Source organism: Saccopteryx leptura, chromosome 5 (genome assembly GCF_036850995.1).
Source record: "Saccopteryx leptura isolate mSacLep1 chromosome 5, mSacLep1_pri_phased_curated, whole genome shotgun sequence".
NCBI lineage: Eukaryota > Metazoa > Chordata > Mammalia > Chiroptera > Emballonuridae > Saccopteryx > Saccopteryx leptura.
In genome coordinates, this window is record NC_089507.1 from 44,404,569 (window position 1) to 44,431,295 (window position 26,727).

At 36.4% G+C, this 26,727-nt stretch overlaps 1 pseudogene; it reads left to right on the forward strand.

Annotated features, from left to right (window-relative positions):
• LOC136406469 (keratin, type I cytoskeletal 18-like) overlaps positions 1-24,306 on the forward strand; it is a 38,531-nt pseudogene extending 14,225 nt beyond the window's left edge.
• The last annotated feature ends 2,421 nt before the right edge of the window (positions 24,307-26,727 follow it).

Below are 26,727 nucleotides of genomic sequence, written 5' to 3' on the forward strand. Positions count from 1 at the left end.
ATATTATCTAGTGTTTATCTGCTATCTTTCTGTCCAGAGTTACACATGTTAACCACACACATTTACATAGGAGAGGTAGTTTCCATGGGAACAAATGCCTGCAAATGGTCCATTGCTATAAGAAAAGGTTTATTTTGGCTTTTCTCTCCCTGTACCTGGCTAGCCATTCACCCCTTTCCCCACAGGTGTGGTGGAATGTCTGGGAATCCATGTTTTCCTCCCCTTTGCATTTACAATACAATGCCAAGGGCCATCCTGGTCATGCCAATCACACAGTACAGAGACTATTTCTCTGCACACCTTAACCCAAATTAATAAAATGTCCTTCAAGCCTCTTAAAATATTAATATTAATTCTGTAGTTTTTGGTACCTTACAACACCTGCTGGTGAAGTGGCTCAGTGGCTCCTCATTATGTATATATTTTCTCCATTTGCAGAGTTGTTAGTTCTATAAGAAGAGGTAGCCTGACCAGGCCATGGTGCAGTAGATACAGTGTTGGACTGGGACCTGGAATACCCAGGTTCAAAACCCCAATGTCGCCAGCTTGAGCGTGGGCTCATCTGGCAAGGCTCACCAGCTTGAGCCCAAGGTCACTGGCTTGAGCAAGGAGTCACTTGGTCTGATGTAGCCCCCCCATTCAAGGCACATATGAGAAAGCAATCAATGAACAACTAAGGCACTGCAACAAAGAATTGATGTTTTTCTTCTCTCTCCCTTCCTGTCTGTCTGTCCCTTCTCTCTGTCTCTCTCTGTGTCATATACACACACAAAAAATAAATAAAATAAAAAAGAAGAAGAAGAGCAGGCAGCTACTCATATGAGTCTAGAAATTCTTAATATTTAACCCAGTTCTTAAAAATGTATTAGGTGTTTAATAAAAATAATGCTAAATTTTTTGTTACTATTCATTTGGTAACTATTTAGTTCTGCTTACAGTGAAGAATTTAATCATCGGTAAGCCAATGATGATCAGGATAAAACATTGCTTTAAATCAGTGGAATACATTTAATAAATACAACAGATTTTTTAATACAATTATAAGATGTTTTCTTTGCTTTGAAATTTAGATACTGGGGTATAAACACACATATTCCAAGTGTTCACCAACCATAAGATTACATGTGTCATTATTTTGTAAAAATCACTTTCAATGTTTATGGATTGCTAAAGTGACCCAATTAAGGGATTAGCAGGCAGTTTCCACTCCATGATACTCACAAACAAAATTAGTTAAATCTCACTTTTGAATGATACATAATTTCAAAACAAAACATTAGCAAGCCAGATTTTGTAGTGTATTAACTGAAAAGGTAATAATTATTTTTTAAACCTTTTCACACTGCAGGGAAAAGACGCATGATGAGATTACTGCTAAGGATAGACATTAATTTAAATAAAAACATAATAAAACAGGAACAGGCCCACAGCCAGGCTTGGAATAGCCCAGAACTATGACTGTGGGCTTCATGATTGGAAACTGGGCTAACGTGTGTGCTCAGGTAGGTTCACTCCTGAGTTCTCCCTGTGCTATCCTCCCCTGGCAGCCAGATCCTCCACTCTCCTCTCCACTGTTCTTTCACTTAATCGCCTCAGCTTCTACTCTTCCTATGCCCTTGACTCTGCCTTTCTTCTTATGGTTTCCACTTATCATACATAGTATTTGTTGCCCATAACTTTTAATAACAAAAATAAAGTTTTTTAAACTGGGCTACATTACATATATCATATGCCTGGATGGTGATTACATGTTTTAAAGACATTAATTCCTACCAGGTTTATTAATAAATGTAATACAGTTGCAATAAAAACACGTTTTCTATGGTTCAATGCAAACCTGGTGATTTTTTGTTCCATTTCTTTAACAAACTATATTAGAACCTCACCAGGCAGTGGCACAGTAGATAGAGCATTAGAGTGGGACACGGAGGACACAGATTTGAAAACCCAAGGTTGCCAGCTTGAGTGTAGGCTAATTCGCCTTGAGCATGGGCTCACCAGCTTGAGATCAGGGTCAGTGACTTGAGCGTGGGATCAAAGATATGACCCCATGGTTGCTGGCTTGAGCCCAAAGGTCACTGGCTTGAAGCCCAAGGTCACTGGCTTGAGCCCAAGGTTGCTGGCTTGAGCAAGAGCAAGGGGTCACTCGCTCTGTTGTAGCCTCCTCCCCACTCCCATCAAGGCACATCATAAACAACTAAGGTGCCGCAACAAAGAATTGATGCTTCTCATCTCTCCCTGTCTGTCTGTTCCTATTTTTCCCTACCTCTAACTCTCTATCTCTGTCAGAAAAAAAAATGACATTAGAATTTTGATGAGAATTGCATTAAATCTGTATATTGCTTTGGGTAATATGGCAATTTTAACTATATTGATTCTTTCAGTCCATAAACATGAAATATTTTTCTGTTTCATTGTGTTCTTTTCCATTTCCTTTAATAAAGCTATATAGTTTTCATTATATAGATTCTTTACATTCTTTGTTAAGTTCATTTCTAGATACTTTTGTTGTTATGTTGCAATTGTAAAAAAAATTACTTTTTTTAGTTCATTTTCCAAAGTTTCACTGTTGGCATATATGTAAGCAATAGACTTTTATATATTGATTTTGTATCCTGTGACCTTACTATATTGGTTTGTTGATTCTACAAGTCTTTCGTGGAGTCTTTGGGGTTTTCCTTTTTTTTTTTTTTTTTTTCTGAAGCTGGAAACGGGGAGAGACAGTCAGACAGACTCCCGCATGCGCCCGACCAGGATCCACCCTGCACGCCCACCAGGGACGAGGCTCTGCCCACCAGGGGGCAATGCTCTGCCCCTCCGGGGTGTTGCTCTGCCGCGACCAGAGCCACTCTAGCGCCTGGGGCAGAGGCCAAGGAGCCATCCCCAGCGCCCGGGCATCTTTGCTCCAATGGAGCCTTGGCTGCGGGAGGGGAAGAGAGAGACAGAGAGGAAGGGGAGGTGGAGAAGCAAATGGGCGCTTCTCCTATGTGCCCTGGCCGGAAATCGAACCCGGGTCCCCCGCACGCCAGGCAGACGCTCTACCGCTGAGCCAACCGGCCAGGGCTGGGTTTTTCTATATACAGGATTTTGGCATCTGCAAAAAGTGAAACCTTTACTTCTTTTTCAATCTTAATATCTTTTATTTCTTTCTCTTGTCTGATTGATTTGGCTAGAACTTCCAGCACTAAGTTGAATAGGAGTGGAGAGAGTGCACAGCTTTTTCTTGTTCCTGATTTTAGAGGAAAAGCTTTCAGTTTTCACTATTTAGTATGATATTTACTGATGATTTGTCATATGTGGCCTTTATTATGTTGAGATATTTTTCTTCTATATCCATTTTATTGAGTGTTTTCAACATACAGGGATGTTGTATCTTATCAAATGCCTTCTATGCATCCATTGATAAGATCATATGATTTTTGTTCTTTGTTTTGTTGATATGTTGTATAACATTAATCAATTTACATATGTTGAATCATCCTTGTGCTCCTGGAATGAATCCCAGTTAATCATGATGTATTATTTTTAAGGTGTTATTGTATTCATTTGCTAATATTTTGTTTAGGATTTTTGTATCTGTATTAGAGATATTGGTCCATAGTTTTCTTTTTTTGTAATGTCCTTGCCAGCTTTTGGTATGAGGGTTATGTTGACCTCACAAAATATGCTAGGAAGTATTTCTTCTTCTTCTTCTTCTATTTTCTGGAAGATTTTGAGACAAATAGAAACCAACTCTTCTATGAATATTTGGTAGAATTCACTAGTGTAGCTATCTGGTCCTGGACTTTTATTTCTGCGGAGTTTCTTTATAGTTGTTTCTATTTACTCCCTGCTTATGTGTCTACTTAGCCTTTCCACTTCCTCATGACTCAGTCTAAGAAGATTGTAGAGTTCTAGGAATTTATTCATTTCTTCTACATTGTTGAATTTGATGCATATAGTTTTCATAGTATTCTACAATGATCCTTTGTATATCTCTGAAATCTGTGATAATTTTTCTCTTTCATTTTGGACTTTTTTTATATGAGTCTTTTTTCTTCTTCCCTTAGTGAGTCTAGCCAGGGGTTTGCTATTTTTACTGATCTTTTCAAAGAATCAGCTCTTTGTTGTATTAATTTTTTCTATAGTTCTTTTTGTTCTCTGTTTCATTTATTTCTGCTCACCAAAGCATTCCTGACAATAAAGAGCAAAACTGGAGGTATTACAATACTTGAATTCAAATTATAATACAGAGCCATGATAATCAAAACACCACAGTACTGGCAGAAAAATAGATACATAGACCATTGGAATAAAATTGAGAGCCTAAAATTAAACCACATAAATATGGACAAATCATCTTAAACAAAGGAGCCAAAAACACACAATGGAGGAAAAAAAAAACTCTTTAATAAATGATGCTGGGGAAATTAGAAAGCTACATGCAAAGGAATAAAATTTGACTATTGTTTATCCTCCTACATAAAATTAAATTCAAAATGGATCAAAGACCTAAACATAAGATCTGAAACAATGTTACATAGAAAAAAAGATAGTCATTAAACTCATGGACCTTGGCTTTAGAGAAGAACTTATGAATTTGACCCAAAGGTAAGGGAAGTAAAGGCAAAAATAAATGAATGGGAGTATATCAAATTATAAAGCTTCTGTACAGCAAAAGAAACTGACAACAAACAGGCAGCCAACTAAATAGAAGATAAAATATACAAAAAACAGCTACAATAAGGGGTTAATATCCAAAATACATAAAGAACTCACAAAGCTCAGCAACAAACAAGCAAGCAATCCAATTAAAAAATGGGGACAGGACCTAAACAGGCACCTTTTTCAAGAGGACATACAAATGGCCAACAGATAGATGAAAAAATGCTTATCTTCACTAGCTATTTGAGAAATGCAAATCAAAACTGCAATGATATACCACCTCAAACCTGTTAGATTGGCTATTATCAACAAGACAGGTAATAACAAGTGTTGGAGAGACTGTGGAGAAAACGAAATCCTCGTTTGCTGCTGCTGACAATGCAAATTAGTACAAACATTATGGAAGAAAGTATGGTGGCTCCTCAAAAATTAAGAATAGAACTAACTACCATATGACCCAGCAATCTCTCTACTGGGTATCTACCCTAAAAACTTGAAAACTTTGGCACATAAAGACACATGCAGCCCCAAGTTCATCACAACATTGTTCACAGTGGCCAACATGTAAACAACCTAAGGTCCTTTTATAGATACTGGATAAAAAATATGTGTTATATATATACTCCTTAGCTATAAGAGACGATGACATAGTGTCACTAAGAACTATACAGATGGACCTTGAGAACATTATACTGAGTGAAATAAGTAAGTCAGAAAAAGCTAAAAACTATGATTTCACACATAGGTGGGATATAAACCGAGACTCATGAACGTAGATAAGAGTGCAGTGGTTACCAGGGGTTGGGAGATATAAGGGGGGTGAGAGTGGGAGAAAGATGTTAAGAGGGACAAATATAAGGTGACAGAGAATGATTTTACTTATGTGATGATATATAACATAATCGACTATTCAAATAATGCAGTGATGTTTACCTGAAATCTATGTATACTTGTTGATCAATGTCGTCCTCTTAAATTTAATTTTCTAAATTAAAAAAAAATGTTGTCTTTAAAAAGATGCTTACGTGTGTGCTTGTGTATCCTAAAGTGAATCTAAAAGGATACAGTGAGAATAACAATCTTAATTTAGAAAATATTAATAAAAATAAAAGAACTCTATTGTGAGCAATTAAAACATATTTTAAAGTTTTAATCATGAACACAGAGTGGTTTTATGGGAAAAAAGTTAGTGAGTTATCATGGTTTTCTGGAAGTATAGTCTAGTAATAAGTAAAAAAATACATATTATAAGTGAGGTATTACAAATTAATAAGGAAACAATACTGAGAAATAAATAATGTTAGGAAAATTTGCTAGCAAGTAGGAAAAACTCTCAAACAGGTGTTTACTTTCCTCATACAACAAAATAAATCCCAGATAGATTAAGTTGGTAAATGTAAATATCCATATAAAACCAAATGTTTACCTTCAATATAGTTAAATAGATGTAAATTAAAACAAAAAATAAATGCAATTTTTTTTACTACTCAAACTAGTAAATATTCATAGAAATTGTACTTTTTTTGCTTAAATACTGCTGGAAACAGATACAATGAAATACTCTCCAGTGATATAGATAGTTATTGCTAGTTACAATATTTTAGAAAATAATTTTTCACTATGAATAAAGAGGTTCAAAAAAGTTTATACCCTTTAACCAAAAACTTGCCTTAGTAAAAACCAGAAATATGTACAAATATGTTCAGTTTTATAATATAAAATATATTTTTTAAAAATAGGAATTTCAAATATCAAATACAAAAAAAATCACTTACAAGAAGATTACAATACTTTTATTAGGACAAAAGTATTAAAATCATATATTTATTTGAATATTTAAATATCTCTTAAAATTTTAATATATTTAAGTCATGCACAACTAAAATACCATACATTCAGAGAATGATAATTTTATATAGTTTAGTAGAAGAGTTTGAGCTTCTAGCTACACCATTTACTAGTTTGGGGGCATTATACATAGCATTTCTGCTTTCTGGGGTCTAGTCTAGTAATAAGGAGGCAGGGGAGAGCTTAACACTATAGTAGATTTAAAGATTATATAAGATGGTTATAGTAGATGTTTAATAATTTTTAGCTCTCTTCACATCCTCCTCCTGATGTTTTCTCTAGAGTTGTATCTAATAAAAATAGGCACATGTGTGTGCTTTCCAGTTAAATTATATTACATTTACAAAGCATCAAATAAATAGAGAAACCCAGTTTTACTTAGGAGACAATTGAAACCAAGAAATAGTTGTCTGTGTTCACACAAACACAAAGCCTCAGAACAGCGATGAGGATCCAGGTCTTCTGGCTGACAGTTTACTGCCACCAAGCACCCATGAAATATCAATGCTATTATTGAGGTAGCCTGTGAAGACCTGAATGCCTAAAGGACATCCTCCCACATCTGAACAATTACCTTCTTGTTTCTGGTATCTCTAAGGCATCCGACTTGGACGTGCCCTAACTTATTATCTTGGTTCTGTTTCAGTTTTAGCACGTATTCAAATGCTGGCAATAATAAGGCTATCTGACATTTGAAATGCAAGAGTGGGCTTTTCTTGACCATCTAGATTGGGTAACTTTATAAGGAGGAGAATAATGGTAATGGAGAATTTATGCAAAAAAGACCTAGCATTTATTTAAAAAACAGTGAGTGAATTGATCCCCATCCACTAAACTGATTTAGTTTTAGAGACTCAGTAACCCTAGGGATGTATTTGCTGAATATTTTAAAAGATCTTTTTTGACCATAAAGATTATTACAGCATCACTATCTTTGTATCTGCCTACTCACCTTTGGAAAACAGGGATATAAAACTGAAATAGATTGTGCTTCATTCTGCATGATTGTTTCGAGATGTGTGGGAGAACTGTGTGTTCTTTCTTGCGTATCTTTGTAAAAATACATTACAGTGATCTTGCCGGCCCAAGGTGTGGTAGTGCAGTGCCGTGTGGAGTTAGTAGTGTATCGTGGGAAGAAAAGCTGTAGGAGGCTGGTGTAATGTGTCAGGAACACACATCAGTTATGAGTTAAAGATGAGTCAAGTGTGTACCTAGCAGGCAGTATAATCTTTCACGCAAGTGGGGCAAAATTTATTCTCAGTATACTTTGAATTCGATTTGAGCCCACCTATTGAAAAAATCTAGGGAATTGCTTCCAATATTACCCTCAGAGTTAAATATAAAGCAAAGGTAGCCATGGTAGCACAGGAGGAACCAATTTTCAAAGGTATGGAAACACTGCACTTCCATTACCACCTTGGAATAAAAGCTAACTTCCTAATTTACCTCTAATTTAGAAGCAGTGCTGGGTTTTAATATGCTGGGCACAATAAAACTTAAATTAAAAAAAATAGAGTATATAAACAGGTGTCACATTATAATGTTGCACACTTGAACCTTATATATAAAAAATTGATTATATAGGACAAACTCAGAAATTAGTATAGAATTGTGTCCATTTTAAATATTTAAAATTGGTTCTTAAAATTATGTCATGTGACAAATAGATCAATAGAAAATATACTTTTAATTGTTCATTACTACTAGTAATGTTGCTCAGAATTTATTAATCAATACATTACACATTGAGAGCCTATTCAATGGTATAAGGTATACAGATTAAATTACATATTCTTCTAGTACCCCAGTCTACTCTAAACAAAATACATTTTTAGTTGTTTTTTTTTTACACTGCAGCCAATGGTCATCTTATGCAAATATTTCACCAAAATTATTAAAATTTTGTCTTCATCTGTTCCACAATTAAATTGCAAATTTGTAAGAGGAGGAATGTTAATTATATTTTTGTTTATATGCTAATCTTGGTATAATATGTAATGCAAAGCAGGCTCTCAATAAATACTGATAAATAGAGTTCAAATAAAATAAACATGTAATAACTGAGGTATGAACTATAAAATACCATGATTATAAACAAATGAAATAGGGAGACAAGAAATCGTCTAAGTCTTAGAAACCTGAGCCCTGATGGGTGAAGAACAGTTTGTAATACAAATGTTTCACCTTGTTTGTCTTCTTAAAGCACTATCACATTAATTCGTACATGAATCCTCAAAACATCATACTCCTATCTATAGAAAGAAGGTATCTGGTCGTAGGCCTTGCTGGCTCCACTGTGGAGATGATTTTCTGTCTGGCAGTGTGTAGCACTGAGTCAACACTTAAGAATAATGCAAAAAAAAAAAAAAAAAAAGCCAAACTGACTTTTAGCCATCAGCCACATCCAAGGGATGTTTTAAATGAAATAAAATAAAATAAAAACATTCTAAACATTGATATCCAAAACAATAATGTTTTACCTTGTTCATTCATTCATTCACTTATTTATTTCTTCATTCACTCCATTCATTCATTCATTTGGCAAAATGAATTATGTACCTACCATGTAACAGGCACTATTCAAGGTTGGCGAGCAGGGAGACTGTCCATTTCAAACTCCTTTTATTACTTTCTAAGGGCAGAGACTGTCTGGGAACAGCCTCATTCAGAACACAAAAGAGGACACATTTCTCCAAGTTTTCAGAAGAAGCATTTTTAGAAATTAACAAAAATAATTTCAAAACAAAGATAAGCCTAGAGAAAATTGTAGATGTTACAATTGTTATTTCCTCTTCCAAGTTATTTAATTGAACTTGGGGGAGAAGGAGATCTTCAGATCCTGTTTAACCAATTATGATCAGTAGTTATTCTACTCTGTTTTCTCTTAAAAAAAATTGTAACTTTGAGTGTCAGAAAATTGCTGAACCCACAGGAATATCTCCCCAAGGTCATCCCATAACTAGCCTTTATTTACAAGGACTCTTCACAGTGAAAATTCAATGAGCATATCCATAAGAGAACTCCCAAATGACATACATGAGAATTGCCTGTATAAAGTGGTGTCAACTCAAATCGTATAGTGAAATATTCTAATGACATCATTTTGAAACTTGTATGCAATCAATCCCTGTATAGATCTAAGGTCTGAATAAGTCATGCTGAATTCTACCACATGATTGACACTCAGACAACCATTTCAAGTGAATTTCATGAATTATGCCTAGAACTTTTTGTCCTGGATTGCCTTTTGGCAGTTCAGCAAGTCTCTCACTTCTATGCTCATCCCTGTATCTCAGGGTCTGAAAGCCTGAGGACTATGTTTTCCAGAATCTCTGGTTTAATTCCCATGCCCACACACAAGAGGCTTCTGTAGGAGATTTGGAAGGAAGAAGGAAAGTAGAATAGGTTTTTCAGAATCTTCCTGTGAATCACTCATCTCAGTTCTGGCTGTGATCATCAGTAGTTCACTACACTTTTAAAAACTTCTGTAGCAACCCAAAAACAATGGATTAATTTTTTTTAAAGAAAGAGCCATTGATTAAGAAAGATTTCTTGAGTATTTCTTATATAAACAAGGTACTGACCAGCAAAGCTTTGTTGATACAAACTCAAATAACCATTTCCCTGCCATGAAGGAGCTTATTTTTTTTTTATTATTATTATATAGACAATTAAATTTAACAGTGACACTGGTCAACCAGAGTACATAGATTTAGAGAAAACATCTCCATATCATTTGGACAGCCGATTATGCTGTATACCCATCACCCAAAATCTAATCATCATTGGTCCACCCCATATTTGTTTCTCTTTATGCCCCTCCCCCTCCCCCAAAACCTCCCCTTTTCTACTTTCCCCTCCCCCTAGTTACCACTGCACTCTTATCTATATGAATTTTTATAACTATATGACTACAACAAAAGACTAAAATGTACAGAGAATTATTTTCTCTCATTTACAGATGGGGAGAAGAGGCATGCTAGTTTCCCTTCAACTGAATACTGACTGCAGGAACTTGACCTTGTCAACTTGCCGAGACAATGCAGAAATCTATGACAGCATATGGGGTAGACAGAAACTCACATATATAGACACAATAATTTTATAAGCCTCCTTTATAAGATACCAAACTAAAAGTAAAAGATATCATCAAGACTACATTTTATCACATTAAAATAGCCTAATTTGTTAGGCTCTGGAGGATTGATTCCGAACCACTTCTGGCAGTCAGGAATGTGATCTAAATGTATAAATATTAGAAGATGAAGTTTCTTTTACCTCATGCATTTCAGAGTCTCCTCATTTGAATAGTATTACAGTATAAACAACTGAATAAAAGTGTTTATCACATTCTTCATTCCTACATTACTTAATGGATACCTACTTCCTCATATCAGATGAAAGAAAACTATAATGAGGAAATGATGAATAAATCATTTAAGTTAATTATCTTTCTATATATAGTTTAAGACATGATTTTAAAACTAAAGTGCTTATAATCCTAACATTCTTTGGGATGCATTTAGGATGTCAATTCTACATTAAATTCAACTAAAAGACACAGAGTTGTTTTTATATAAGAGATGAACTGATTCGGCACTAAACTTTTGATGTTGTCTTTTTATTGAAATCAGTGAAGAAGCCAAAAGGGAAACAGGTTAATTTGTTTTTCATATTGTATTTTAGTTTGCACATTTCTGTTAACAAAATGTATTTTTCTTAAACCCTTTTGACACTACTCTAGCATGAATATTATATATGAAATAATTCATTAGGTTAACCAAGGGATTAACAAAATATATTCAGGAGCACTTCATGTTAAAAAACAAACAAAAGAAAAAAAGGGGACTCAAAATAATCTCAGCCAATATAAGTCATGGACCTTTTCCAAACTTAAACTTTTTCTATTAGGCTTCATGGATTCTCCAGAGCTTTGTTCTAGCAAAAACCCTGCATTTTCCTTCTTTAACTTATTGAAAGAACCCAAACAATAATCTTTTTATTTAAAATGTAAAGCCATATATACTAGAAATCTGAAATATGTCAACGTGAAAATAAGTCATTAATAATAAATTAGAAGCCCTGGCCGGTTGGCTCAGTGGTAGAGCATGGCCCTGGCATTCAGGAGTCCCAGGTTTGATTCCTGGCCAGGGCACACAGGAGAAGTGCCCATCTGCTTCTCCACCCCTCTCCCTCTCCTTCCTCTCTGTCTCTCTCTTCCCCTCCTGCAGCCAAGGCTCCATTGGGCCAAAGATGGCCCGGGCACTAAGGATGGCTCCATGGCCTCTGCCTCAGGCGCTAGAATGGCTCTGGTCACAACAGAGCAACGTCCCAGATGGGCAGAGCATCGCCCCCTGGTGGGCATGCCGGGTGGATCCCGGTCGGGCGCATGCAGGAGTCTGTCTGACTGCCTCCCTGTTTCCAACTTCAGAAAAATACAAAAAATAAATAAATAAATAAAAATAAATAAATAAATTAGAGAACATATCCAGGGCAAAAAGGAAAGTTTATTTTATATTATCTTAAAATAAAACCTAATATTTTGTAACACAATATTGTTAGGATGTGATTTCAGTGAAAATATAACCACCAAGCACAGCAATATAAGAACAAATGAAGTCCACTTTATGGCCACAGTACAGTTCAGGGTAATACCACCATATCTCATGTCACAAGGTTGGTAATTGGAATATTAATCAATGCAATGCCATAATGCTTCCAAAGAAGACAAATGTCTCTAATTTGATCTCCAAATGGAAAGTGACATTGCTTACTATTGTGTCTAAAATAGTAATGATAAATGAATGAATAAATGAATGAATGATGAGTAGACTAGTGAATGAATGATTGTAATCCTGATTAGTCCAAGAGCATGTGAGATACAGAAAATAACAAATACAAAACAGCATTCTCTAACTAGAAAGAAAGCCATTCTCAAGTTAAATAATCATAGGCACTTTGCAGGAAACATCTCAGGAAATAAATGCCAATAAAAATCTTTTAATAAAAAACTCAGTGCTTGAAATGAAATATTAGCAGAAATTTAATTTTAAAAATGTTGAAAACTGAAAATAAGAATCCTAAAATAATAGCATGGTTAATTCACAAAGCACCTTTAGAATGGCTGATTAATGCCCTGCTTCTCATCCTCCGGTTTCATCAAATGCCTAGAGATGATCTTTTCAAAAATATAGATTTATTAAACTGACAGGTGTATTTTGAAAAAAAAAAAAAAAAGAAGTGTGCAGATGATTTATCTGTGACCTCATCACGGAAAAACTGGATGTTCATATCACAACCAATGAATTACCTTTATTGTTGTTAAATATTTGTATGCTTCAGCTAATACATCATAAAATACATAATGATCTTATTCCAGAGAGAAGATTCAGATAGATTTTTAAATTTGTTCAAATGCTTAGGCTAAAAACTATTTCAATTATTGTTTTTAAGAAGTCTCTGGTAGGATACAACTTAACCTGACAATTTCAGTTAAAATTCTCATATTTATAGTGGTCAAAATGATCTAAGCACCACGTCCTAAAGAGTGCTGTCTTAGTCTGATTCCTAGCTAGGTGTGATATGTTACTAAAGAAAAAATGTTTTCCCCTAGGCTTTTAAAATAATTCTTTTAGATACAAACCCATGTATTTATATTTAATTTTTGTAGACAATATAATAATTACAATATAGTTTAGGTTATTTTGACAGAGAGATACAAAAATAAGTAGAAGCTTGATTCTCTTTTTTAAGTAATAGCCTAAAATATAAGCTTGTACACTGATTCAGAGGCTCTGTGGTATCTGGTATCCAGGCTTCTTTTGCCCAAAACTGCATAGGTGGTAAGCCTTCCTCTGTGTAGTAAAGATGGCTCACTACTATCTAGTGAAGGAGGTAAGGGGAAAAACATGACATGATGTTCCTAACATTTAAACAACAATCAGGAAAGTGCAACCAAATTTCTATGCATCTATTCAACAAAGATTGATTACATGATATATGTATATATAACCAATATATGGTTGCAAAGAGGGCAGAGGAATCTAGTTTTTATTGTGAAAGCCATGATCCAGACAAAATTCAAGGTTTCTATTCTATGAGAGAGTAGATAAGAATAGATATTGTTTCCTTGTTTTGGTTTCCCCCTCAAAATAAGTGCTGATACAGGAGGTGATTTTAATATTAATCTCAGAAAGCAAAAACAAGGAAATGGGTAAAATTAAGAAGAAAACCTCAAAATAATAAAGCATCAGTAAGCAGTTTATTTCTATGGGTCATAAGGTTCTAGTCCTCTGGGTAGACTTGGAGAGACGATATGAAGCATGTATCAGAATCATCCCATCTGAGGAAAAGACGCCGAGGCATTGATTTATGCCATCCTCCCCACTGGATGAGGTTTCCTCTATAGATGTTCATTACCTCATGTGCCCTTATGCCATAGAACAAGCTTGTGCCATGTCAGAGAAAACCCTTAGGCAAAAAGAAAAAGAATTACATATAATTGAGGTAGAGAGCCAGCAGCACACCGGGAATTTTACTGCGTTTGTAAGTAATCTCAGGTGAGTTATAAAGGTATGGGACTCCAACAATATTTACAACAGGCAAAAACTAGCATTCTTTGGGTTTCGTTAATATGACTTTTTCAACTTAGAAAAGTTTGTCTCTTGTTAATAACAAGCCTACAGTGGCAATATCAAAAGAATATTCCCTGTAAAATATACATTTCATATGTGTTCATATTTAAAAATAAATCTAAAAACAGTCAAAATATTATAATTTTAGGACATATTTATATGATCGGCTTGAGTATCTTTAATGTGAAGACCATAATTATATACTGTTCTGGTTAGTCAAAAGCAACTATATCTGGCATTTATTTAAATTTTTTTATTGATTGATGTTAGAGAGAGAGAAAAAGAGAGAGAAACATCAGTTTGTTTTTTCACTTATGCATGCATTCATTAGTTGATTCTTGTATGTACCCAGACCAGGGATAGAACCTACAACCTTGTGTGTCAGGACAATACTTTAATCAAATGAGCTACCTGGTCAGAGCTTGAGAGTCATTTTTTTAGTGCAGAAATTACACACTCTAATAGTTTTGAAAATATAAGGTAAGTATGGCTTTTTCAGAGGTAATATTAAATATCATGCCTTTACTATCATACTCCAAGCATTCTGAACTATACATATTAATACTGTGTTGTATCATCTATCATTATAAAATATTTGAAGACAAGATATTTGTTGTATTACCTTTCTAATTCTCTTGGAAATATACTTATGCATTGTTCTGAATTACTACTTAAGTAGTAATTAAACTGAAAACTATCCTCATTTTAACTTCACTCACAAAGAATAATGAATAAAGACATAAATCTCTACCCTGCAAATAGAAGTCACTGGAAGAGTATAATAATAATATAGTGAAGAAAATACTATTACTTGTACTAGTAATATAAGAACAGAGAAAATACTTTGAAAGAAAGCTTCTCCTGCTGGGTTCTATCATTCAGATCCTACCCTAAAATTAGGTCCTGGATGGGATTTGGTTTACATATGGAAATGATTTTCTTGGCCACTTCTGGAGAAAAGAATGCAAGTCATTATCCTCAAGCAAAGACCAAAGAAGTAAATTAATATTTAGTTAAAATAAATTAGTTGTATTAGAAATTTACATATCTTCTACAGAATGTAATAATATCTAAATCAGGATAATACAAAGAAAATATTTTCCATGATGAATCTAATCACAGGTAGGCCCACCTGGAGTGCTATTCAAATTTCTTAGCTAAAATAGCAAATTTAATTTGCTAAAATAGTGCATTATGGACCTTGAACAATATCATATTTAAGCTACAGTACCTATAATATTATTTCTTTTATATTTTTTTCTGTTTTTAAATTGAACATTTTTAACACTATGTTTTTAACTAAACTCACATCTGATTAAGAAATATTCTGTGCTTTATTAACAATATGACTCTGGGCTAGAAGGTAGTGAAATATATAGACTGGTCTCATATTAGCAGAAAAATTATGATGACAGATTATACAGGGTCTACCGGAAAGTTCTGTCCATCTCTATCACAGGTTTCAACATATAAGCACATGTTTATTTGGCGCATGTGTGCCTCTCTATTTTTATCATTTAATGTATACATACTGACATAGCAAATTAACTAAAACAAAGTTGATTCACGTTAGTCTTATGTGTGAAGCGATAGTGTACCCATGGCTACTGATAAAGTTCATTTATGCCACTGTATTGTATACAAATTTCAACAAGGAAGAAATGCTACAGAAGCATGTAGAAATTTATTGAAAGTGTTTGGTGAAGGTACAGTTTCTGATAGGACATGCAGAAGATGGTTCGAAAAATTCAAAACAGGTGATTTTGACCTGTTTGATAAGCCACGTTCTGGGCGACCATCTTTGATCGATGACGATGTTGTTAAGACCATGTTGGAGCAAGATCCTTTTCTGACAACATCGGAGATTGCAGAAAGGCTTAATTCAACTCAGCAAACCATTTCGGACCATATTCAGAAGATAGGATTGGTGTGGAAATATATTATTTAATAAAGTTTATTGACGGTAAGAAAAATTTGTATTTTGTTTTATTCCAAAAACAGACAGAACTTTCCGGTAGACCTTATATAATCTATGATAGTTATAGAAGTGGGTTTCAGCCACACTCTATATTGGAATCGTGTAAGGCAATTTTCAAAAGTATCTTCATGTCTGGTCCCCATCCCCAACCAAAAGAATTAGAATCTCTCAGGCAGGAGCATAGTATTTTTTTCTAAAGACTTCCCAGGTTATTCCAATGTTGCAGGGAAGGTTGAAAACTATCAAATTGGGTAGAAAAAAAACCCATATTGTTAAAGTAACATTATATTTTATCTATTACATTGTCAAATCATAAGGACACTACAATATTAAATAAAATAATATTAAAGATGAAAATTTAGAATGCAAAGTATCCTATGAAAATGTAAAATATGGAATGAAATAGTCTGTCTCTTAAATAGTAAATCTTCAATTTTCTGATTATTTTCCTTGTGTTATCTGTTATCAGATAAATTGAATGATAGTAACTAACTTCCCCAGAGGACTCTCAATGGTTAAGAGGAGCTGCACCATCAAACTAGATGAGGAAATAGTTTTTACTGAGCAGGTTTCAGAAGTAATAAAGTAAATTCAATTACACATATTCTTTCTTCTCCCTCTTTTTAAATAATACTCAAATTTTGCTTAATCTTAAAATGAGAAGGCAAAATTACAGATGAAAATCTTAACATTTATTTTGTAGATATTTTCTTCCTTAAAAACCAATAATTATATTGTTTTAAATATTAAAAGTTACATATAATCATCTTTTATTTTAAAAGTATATTTATTGTTTCTGTATAACTCAACTAAAATACATGTATTTTACATGTTTTTCAGTTAATTATAACTCCTCATCTAATATATATAGCAATAAATTATATTAGGACTAAAAAGCAACTTCAGGTTTACTCCTTATTTATTTATTTATTTTTGTGTGTGAAAGAGACCTAGAGAGAGAGAGAGAGAGAGAGGAACAGACAGGAAAGGAGATGATGAGAAGCATCAATTAATTCTTTGTTTTGGCACCTTAGTTGTTCATTGATTGTTTTCTCATATGTGCCTTGACCAAGGGGCTACAGTAGACCAAGTGACCCCTTGCTCAAGCCAACGATTTTGGGTTCAAGGTGGTGAGCCTTGCTCAAACCAGATGAGCCTGCACTCAAGCTGGCGACCTCAGGGTTTTGAACCTGGGTCCTCCGCATTCCAGTCCAACACTCTATCCACTGTGCTACTGCCTGATCAGGCAGGTTTACTCCTTATTTTAAGTTAAGGGAAAAGTCAAGGGTCAAAATAACCTCCTCCAGATTACATAGAATAGGAATCCTCAACAAGGAGTCTCAATACACTGCTGTCATTAATTTTGAACCATATTGCAAGAAAAGTGTAATTAATAATAAAAAAATATAAATTTTGTTAATGAGTTTCAGTTTTCTATAGCAAAGAATTTGTAAGTCTATATCTGCATTTATATATTTTCTTCTCCCCTGAATGTCAATATGCTATTTTGAGTAGGTGCAAAAGTATTAGATTTATGATCAGGATGTTAAAAAATTACATGTGAAAATTTATCACATAAGTAATTTTTGTTTACTGTGTGTATTTTGTCATGACAAGTAAAAATGTTGAAAATCTCTAATATAAATATAAAGAACTTGTAGAATTAAGCTAAAAAACTTCAGGTTTTTAAGCTTATCTACTCAATAATCTTTCTACTTTGACCAGTAATAATCCATGTCTTAGTGGAGCATCTTAAATGTATCCTTTTCACAAAATGTTAAAATGGAAGCTTTTGCTAAGGCTCCAAGAAAAGAATTGTCAAATATCAAAGTAAGATGTCCATCTAAATTCAAATCTTAACGTACTTGATGAAGAACCAGTTGGGCCTGATGTTGGTATAGTGGATAGAGCCTTGGACTGGGATACAGAATGCCTGGGTTTGAAACCCTGAGGTCACCAGCTTGAGCGCAGACTCATCCAGCTTGAGTGCGGGTTCATCAGTTTGAGCACGAGGATGCTAGCTTAAGCATAGGATCATAGACATGACCTCATGGTCACTGGCTTGAGCCCAAAGGTCGCTAGTTTGAAGTTCAAGATCACTGGCTTGAACCCAAGGTCTCTGGCTTGAGCAAGAGGTCATTCACAGCCCTGGCCGGTTGGCTCAGTGGTAGAATGTTGGCCTGGCGTGCTGGGGACCTGGGTTCGATTCCCAGCCAGGGCACATAGGAGAAGCGCCCATTTGCTTCTCTACCCCCCCTTCCTCTCTGTCTCTCTCTTCCCCTCTCGCAGCGAGGCTCCATTGGAGCAAAGATGGCCCGGGCGCTGGGGATGGCTCCTTGGCCTCTGCCCCAGGTGCTAGAGTGGCTCTGGTTGCCACAGAGCGATGCCCCAGAGGGGAAGAGCATCGCCCCCTGGTGGGCAGAGCGTTGCCCCTGGTGGGCGTGCCAGGTGGATCCCGGTCGGGTGCATGCGGGAGTCTGTCTGACTGTTTCTCCCTGTTTCCAGCTTCAGAAAAATACCAAAAAAAAAAAAAGAGGTCATTCACTCTGCTGTACCCCCCGGTCAAGGCACATATGAGAACAATCAATGAACAACTAAGGTGCCACAAGAAAGAAGAATGGATGCTTCTCATCTCTCTCTCCTTTCTTGTCTGTCTTTCCTTATCTGTCTCTCTCTCTGTCTCCATCACACACACACAAAAAGAATCAGTTGGATGATTCGCTGACAAAAAAAATATAAAAGGAGTTGGTGTTTACAAACTCCTCTCACATGAGAGGTGCTGGTGCTCACCGCTCCTCCATGTTAGGTAGTCCCTTTTTGCTGTTAGGGGTGAATATCTTCAGCCATTGATCTGAGACAGTGTCCTGAGAACCGGTTCTGTGTCCAGGCTGCTCAGCAGAAGGAATTCCCCACAGGAGCTGCTCTCTGGCAAGGCTAACAGCTTTCAGGAGATGAGGAAATGGAGGCTCCAAAAAATAAAAGAAGTTCTCAAGTTCTCCAGCAGCTGCGCCATTGATCTGGCTTCAAAGGCGGGTGGTCTGACATCAGTGAGTGAGTGCTGAGCGATCCCACACTACTGCTTCCTCAGTAGACAGAAATGTGCTGGGTGCTCGAGCCGGGAAGACCAGGATGAGCATGCGTCTGTCTCACTCTAGGGTGGAAAACAGAAAAACTTCTAGAGCAGAATGGGACCTGCAGCAGAAGGGATGCACCAGGCTTAATTTACATTCTAGGGGGCGTGCATTTTGGAGTGGAGGGGAAACCCCCAGCAGAAGGCCCCTCGCAGCACGGACACCCCCTTCGTGTCTGATGGGAATGCACACTGACTTCCTCTTTCTGACTTGTCTTCGAGTTCCTTTGATTCTCATCTCCATCACTGAATAATCTCATTCTACCCTCACACCGTATTCTGAGAGAAAGAATTCTTACTATACCTGCTCTTGAGGGAAAATAATTCTACATGAATCTTTTTATGTTTCCGCACAGTAAGCCCTTGCCAGTTGGCTCAGTGGTAGAGTGTTGGCCAGGCATGTAGAGGTTCTGGGTTCGATTCCTGGCCAGGGCACACAGGAGAGGCTCTCATTTGCTTCTCCACCCTTCCCCCTCCTTTCTCTCTGTCTCTCTCTTCCCCTCCCGCAGTCGGGACTCCATTGGAGCAAAAGTTGGCCCCGGGCATTGAGGATGGGTCCATGGCCTCCGCCTCAGGCACCTGGAGTGGCTCTGGTTGCAGCGGAGCAGCACCCTAGATGGGCGGAGCATCGTTCCCTGGTGGGCACGCCGGGTGGATCTTGGTCGGACGCATGCAGGAGTTTGTCTGTCTGCCTCCCTGCTTCTCACTTCAGAAAAAATAAATAATAAAAATAAAAATGAAAAAAATATATATATAAAAGGGTTAGATATAGACAAAAGTGAAGTGGTTACCAGGGAGAGGGGGGAGGGTGGAGAGGAGTAATGAGGGACAAATATATCCTACATAGGTGGGATATAAAACTGAGACTCAGGGACATAGATAAAAGTGAAATGGTTACTGGGGAGCAGGGGGAGTAAAGAGGGACAAATATATTGTGACAGAAAATAATTTGACCTTTTGTGATGGGCATGCAATACAGTCAACAACTCAAAAGCTGTGGAGATGTCACCTAAAACCTATGTATTCTTATTGATCAATGTCACCCCATTAAATTTAATTTCTAAATAAATAAATAAATAAAATTTGCTACTCATATAGAAAAAAAAATATATAGAAGAGTTTCAAGAGTTGTATGCAAAGGAAAAGGGTCTTATTAAACATAAATTTAAAAAGAACTTTTGGTTTACTCTGAGTCAAAAAGTCCTGGGAGTTTTCCTTTGGCATAGATTTTAACTATAAACTCATCACATGTTCACAATTTGTTAATTAGGTGGTGATAAATAATCTGCCACTGGGGTTCTCCTCACCTATCCCAAACTAAACTTTGAACTTAGATTTCCCATGTGGAATTGAGCATCTGAAGGAAGGCTCTTGTCCCATCCTCTAGGTAAACTAAATTGAGTCAATTGGAAATCTCCCTGTGAGCAGAGACAGCACTGTGCATAGCACCACAATATACCCCTATTAAATTCTTCCTGCTTGATTGTCCTATTAGATAATAAAGAATATTCTAGTGACCATTTACTCCAGCTTTATATAATATGTAATTTTGATATTTATATCATCTAGGATATTAATCATTATTTTGAACAGCACAGGGCTGAGGTCACAGTTGTGTGGCATAATGTTAAATGCATTAAAAATTCCTTCCAAGCTGGTCTTGACATCTTAATCATATCCTCTATAGAAAGCTTTTCAACTACTATATGTCACTAAGGCCTATATTTTTTCACATCTTAACATATCCAAAATCAAAGGAGTGGTTCATAATTATATCGAGTGGTCAGTGATGTCATTTCATTACCAACTCTTAAACTAACATCAAAATGAGCAACATCCTTTGTCAAATATCAGTTGTCCATAAAGGTGTGGGTTTATTTCTGGGTTCTCTGTTCTGTTCCATTGATCTGTATGTCTGTACTTATGCCAGTACCAAGCTGTTTTGAGTACAATGGCCTTGTAGTGTAGCTTAGTATCAGGAAGTGTAATACCCCCCACTTTAAATGGAAAAAGATAGTCTCTTTAACAAATGGTGTTGGGAAAATTGGACAGCTACCTGCAAAAACTGAAACTGGATCACCAACTTACACCATTCACAAAAGTAAACTCAAAATGGATTAAAGACTTAAATTAAATGTAAGTCATGAAACCATAAACATCTTGGAAGAAAACATAGGCAGTAAACTCTCCAATATCTCTCGTAGCAATATTTTTGCTGATTTATCTCCATGGGCAAGTGAAATAAAGGACAGGATGAACAGATGGGACTATGAAACGAAAAAGCTTTTGCACAGCAAAAGACACCATTAACAAAATAAAAAGACAACCCACACAATGGTCGAATATATTTGCCAATATGTCTGATAAGGGGTTAATAACCAAAAACTTTTTTTTTCCTTTGGAACAGGTATGTTTTATTTGGAAATCCAACTTGTTTGGAGGGCTCAGGGGTCCCCACCTCCCCTCCACATTTCCCCTTCCCCATTTCTGTTCCCTGGGGGAACATTCAAGGTCCAATGCCATGTGTCTCTGGAGTCCTGGGCCCCTTTCCTGCCTGACACACCCCTTACCTCCTCTGCACTGAGGAGTAGGGGAGGCATGTGAGGAGGTGGGGGCCTGGAAGAGTTGGATCAGAATGGTATATGCACTGACAACAGCGTCCACTGCTGCCTGCCCAGGGCTGAGGCCCAGGAGAGGCTGGCAGTGGAGGGGGGGATTCACTGTGGGTGGCAGGCTCTTGCTATAGGAAGCTCCCCTCCTCAGCCCTGGGACCCCCTGGCCTCCTGCTTACCCATCCTTCTGAGGGTATGACTCTGAGGTAGATTTCACAGAGGGTCGCTGGGGTGTGGGAAGGGGGTTAGCTCTTTTGAATTTGATCTCCACAGCACCCTGTAAAAGTTAGCAGCAGGAAGATAAACAATCCAATCAAAAAATGAGCAAAATGAATGAATAGACACTTTTCCATAGAGGATATACAGATGGCCAATAGGTATATAAAAAATGTTCAACATCACTAATTATTAAAGAAATGCAATTTAAAACCACAATGACATACCTCATATCTATTATTAACAAAACAACACATAATAAGTGCTGGAAGGTGTGGAAAAAAGGGAACCCTGCTGTACCGCTGGTGGAAATGCAAACTAGTGCAGCCACTGCTGTGGAAAACAGTATGGAGATTCCTCAGAAAATTAAAAATGGAACTGCCCTTTGACCCAGCTATCCTACTTTTAGAAATATTTCCTATGAATACCAAATCACTGATTCAAAAGAAGAAATGCACCCCTATGTTTATTGTAGCCTTGATTACAATAGCCAAGATCTGGAAACAGCCCAAGTGTCCGTTAGTGAACAAGTGGATTAAAAGCAGTGGTACATATACAATGGAATACTATGCAGCCATGAGGAAGAAGGAAATCTTACTTTTTGTGACAACATGGATGAACCTGGATACTATCATGCTAAGTGAAATAATCTAGGCAGAGAAAGAAAAATATCATATGACCTCACTCATTTGAGGAATTCAATGAACAATGTAAACTGAGCAACAGAACAGAGGCAGAGGTGGGATCAAAGGGACTAGAGGGAAAGTGGTCAGAGGGAAAGTAGAAGAGAAGATGGGATCAGAGAAGGGAAAGAGATTAGTGAAATTATATATACATAACACAGCTTTATAGAGAACAGGACAGCAAATCCTGGAGGGAAGGGGGGAAGGCATAGGGTGGAGGGCATATGGGAGGATCTTAGGGGAATAAGGAGGTGGGGGGAGATACATTCATTGGGACACTTGAATTTATGTAAACACAAATTAAAATTTTGGATGGCAAGATGGCGATGAAGTTGTCGGACGTACCAACTTCCACCTCCCAGAACCAAAGTGAAAAAAAATTATGTCAAAAATTAGACTAAAACAGCTTTTTCAGTAAATATAATGTATCATTTCTATGGAATTAGAAAGTACTATATTGATTGAAAATGCTTTATTTTTTTTTTCTTTGCATTACAGGATAATGAAAGCTACAAATAATGACATCTTAAATTCATAACAGATTTATAATAAAAACCATTGTATATTATTTTATTATTTATTTAAATGTAATATATAATTATATATAAATAAAATATATTATGGTAAGTATGTTAACATAAGTAATTGGTAAATTATATTATTACTTACATTATAGGGCTGAAGTCTTTGCAAATTCTGTGGACAATGCCCACATTGTTCTGCAGACTGTCAATGTCCAGATTGCTGCTGATAACTTCAGAGTCAAATGTAAGATGGAGCTGGAGATGCAACAGTGTGTGGAGAATGACATCGTTGGGCTCCATAAGGTCACTGATGACACCAATATCACTTAGCTGCAGCTGGAGACAGAGATTGAGACTCTCAAGGAAGAGCTGCTCTTCATGAAGAAGAACCACAAGAAGGAAGTAAATGGCCCACAAAAACAGATTGCGAACTCTAGGTTGACCATGAAGCTGGATTCCTCCAAATCTCAGGATCTTAGAAAGATCATAGTGGACATCCAGGCCCATTATGACAAGCTGGCTCAGAAGAACTAAGAGGATCTAGACAAGTACTTGTTTGTTCCAACAGATTGAGGAAAGCACCACAGTGGCCACCTCACAGACCAATGAGATAGCAACTGCCAAGATGACACTCTCAGAGCTGAGACATACACTCTTGAAGATCAACTTGGACTGAATGAGAAATCTGAAAGCCAGTTTAGAGAACAGCCTGAGGGTGGTGAAGACACGCTATGCCATGCAGATGTAACAGCTTAATAGGATTGTGTTGCATCTAGAGTCTGAGCTACCCCAGACCTAGGCAGAGGGGCAGCACCGGGCTCAGGAATAGAGGCCCTGCTCAAATCAACATCAAGGTCAAGATAGAGGCTGAGATTGCCACCTTCTTCCACCTGCTGGAAGAAGGAGAAGACTTAGAGCTTGGTGAGGCCCTAGACACTAGCAACTCCATACAATCTGAATTCAAAAGACCACCACCCATAAACTGGATGGGCAAAGTGGTGTCTGAGGTCAATGATACCAAAGTTTGGAGGTATTAAGGTAGCAGAAGTGGGGCACTCCTTTAGGGGAAGGAGGCCAATAAAAAAGTTCAGAGATCACTTAACAGAAAGAATGAAAAAAAGATAGAAAGAGAGAGGAGGGAGGAAAAGAAAGAAAATAGCAAGTATTGGCCTAGATGTAGATAAACTGGAATACTTGTGCACTGTTTGTGGGAATATAAAATGGTACAGCTCTTCTGGAAAACTATATGGAGATTCCTTAAAAAATTAAAAATAGGACTACTATGTAATCCAGCAATTCCATTTCTGAATATGTAGTCAAAATAATTGAAAATATTCCCCATGAGACATTGCACTCACGTTTCATTGCAGCGTTATTCACAACAGTCAAGAATTGAAAAATACCTGAATGCCTATCAACAGATGAATGGATAAAGAAAATGTGGTATATATGTACAATACAATATTATTCAGCCTTTTTTATAAGGAGGTAACCCTGCCATATGCTACAACATGGGTGAACCTTGAGGAAAAATAAGCCACTCAAAAATAGATAAGTACTACAAGATTTCACTTATATAAAATATCTAAAGTAGTCAAACTCATAGAAACAGAAAGTAGGATGGTTCTTGTCAGGGGCTGGGGAATGAGGTGTGTGGAAATAGAGAGCTGCTATTCAGTAAATATAGAATTTCAGTCAAAAATGGTGCAAACATCATATAAATAAATATACTATTAATGCTTAATAAATATTGATAATTTTTGAGAAACAATTATAAAGTGTTGGCCCTGGCTAGTTAGCTCAGTGGTAGAGTGCCGACCAGGCATGTAAATGGCCCAATTTCAATTTTCCATCAGGGCACATAGGAGGCCAATGCCTTATCCATTAGGCGACTGGGGCTTCTCTCCATCAGGGCACATAGGACAAGTGTCCATCTGCTTCACCACCCCTACCCCTCTTGCTTTTCTCTCTCTCTCTCTCTCTCTCTCTCTCTCTTTCCCTTCTAGAGTCATGGCTCAATTGGTTCAAGAGAGTTAGCCTCTGGCACAGAGGATGGCTCCATTGCCTCCGCCTCAGGCACAAAAAAAGGGCTCAGTTGCTGAGCAACGGAGCAATGCTGGGTGGATCCTGGTCAGGGTGCATGTAGTAGTCTGTCTCTCTGCCTTCCCTCCTCTCACTAAAAGATAAAAATATAAAAAAATTTTAAAACAATTATAAAGTGTCAAAGATGTCAATAAAGCAAGTAATTGAGCCAAGAACAAGCAATTAATTATCTATTAATTAAACAACGTTAAAATTCCTTAGTGGGCAGTTTTTCTTGAAGGTTGCATGATGATATTTTGGTAGCCTACTTCTCTATTGTCTTGTTAATCTTTGCTGAAAGAGCTGGTAAAAGATCTATTACTATTTCTTATTATTTTGTCATATACTAACATTCAATTAATGCTGTTTTTTATACCTAATATCAATATTCTTAATGATATCAATAGCAAACTGAATATATTAATATTATGCAACTGTGTAGCAGTAACTGAGATTATACATAGGTACTAAAAACATGACCAAGAACACTTGAATCCTAGTATAAATTCCGCCTCTTAGTTATGTGACCTTAGGCAAAATCCTTAACATTCTCTGGATTCACTTCTCTTTCTGCAAGGGTGAGAATTAAAAACTGAGGTGCCTTTCTGTACCAACATTTTTTCTTCAGTAACCTGAATACAACTGGGCCTTCTTGCTCTGCCTTATGGCATATTTCCAAATACCATCTCATTCAACTGATAAAAGGCCCACATTACAAATGCACTACAATGTATTTTTATTCAAGTTTCTTAAATTGATCAGACCTACATTGCAGGACACAGAACAATATGTTCTAAAATTCTTCTTTGCTACTTTTTGTTCCCAAATAGACACAATAGTTTGCCTAGAAAATATCTCTTCTCAAATGTATTTTTATTCAAGTTTCTTAAAATGGACAGAGACATACATTGCAAGACACAGAGCAACACGCTCTCGAATTTTTCTTTGTGCTACTTTTTGTTCCCAAATATCCACAATGGTTTGCTTCAAAATATCTCGCTTCTCTCTGACCCTATATAGTACTTGATTTCCAAAAGTCTTTCCTTGCAAAACTCCCTTCAGTTCTTCAGCATGGGCATTTATTGTTATAAGCTCTCTCACCCCTCCACACTTAGCTGTATGTTATGTAGATCAGTTTAGCCTTTTTAGATTTCAATCAATTCTTTTTTACCCATTATTCCAATCAGCCCCACAGAGCAAAGTAGGCAAACACTTATAACTTAATTCTTTTCCTTTTATTTGTATAAAATTTTTGAATGTTGCCAAAAATTCACTGTGTCCCAATTCTGATCCAATCATGCATAACATTGAATAGAATCCCTAGGAATATCCTTGCAAAGAGACTCACAGCTTTGGCAGTACCAACAGTAGTATTA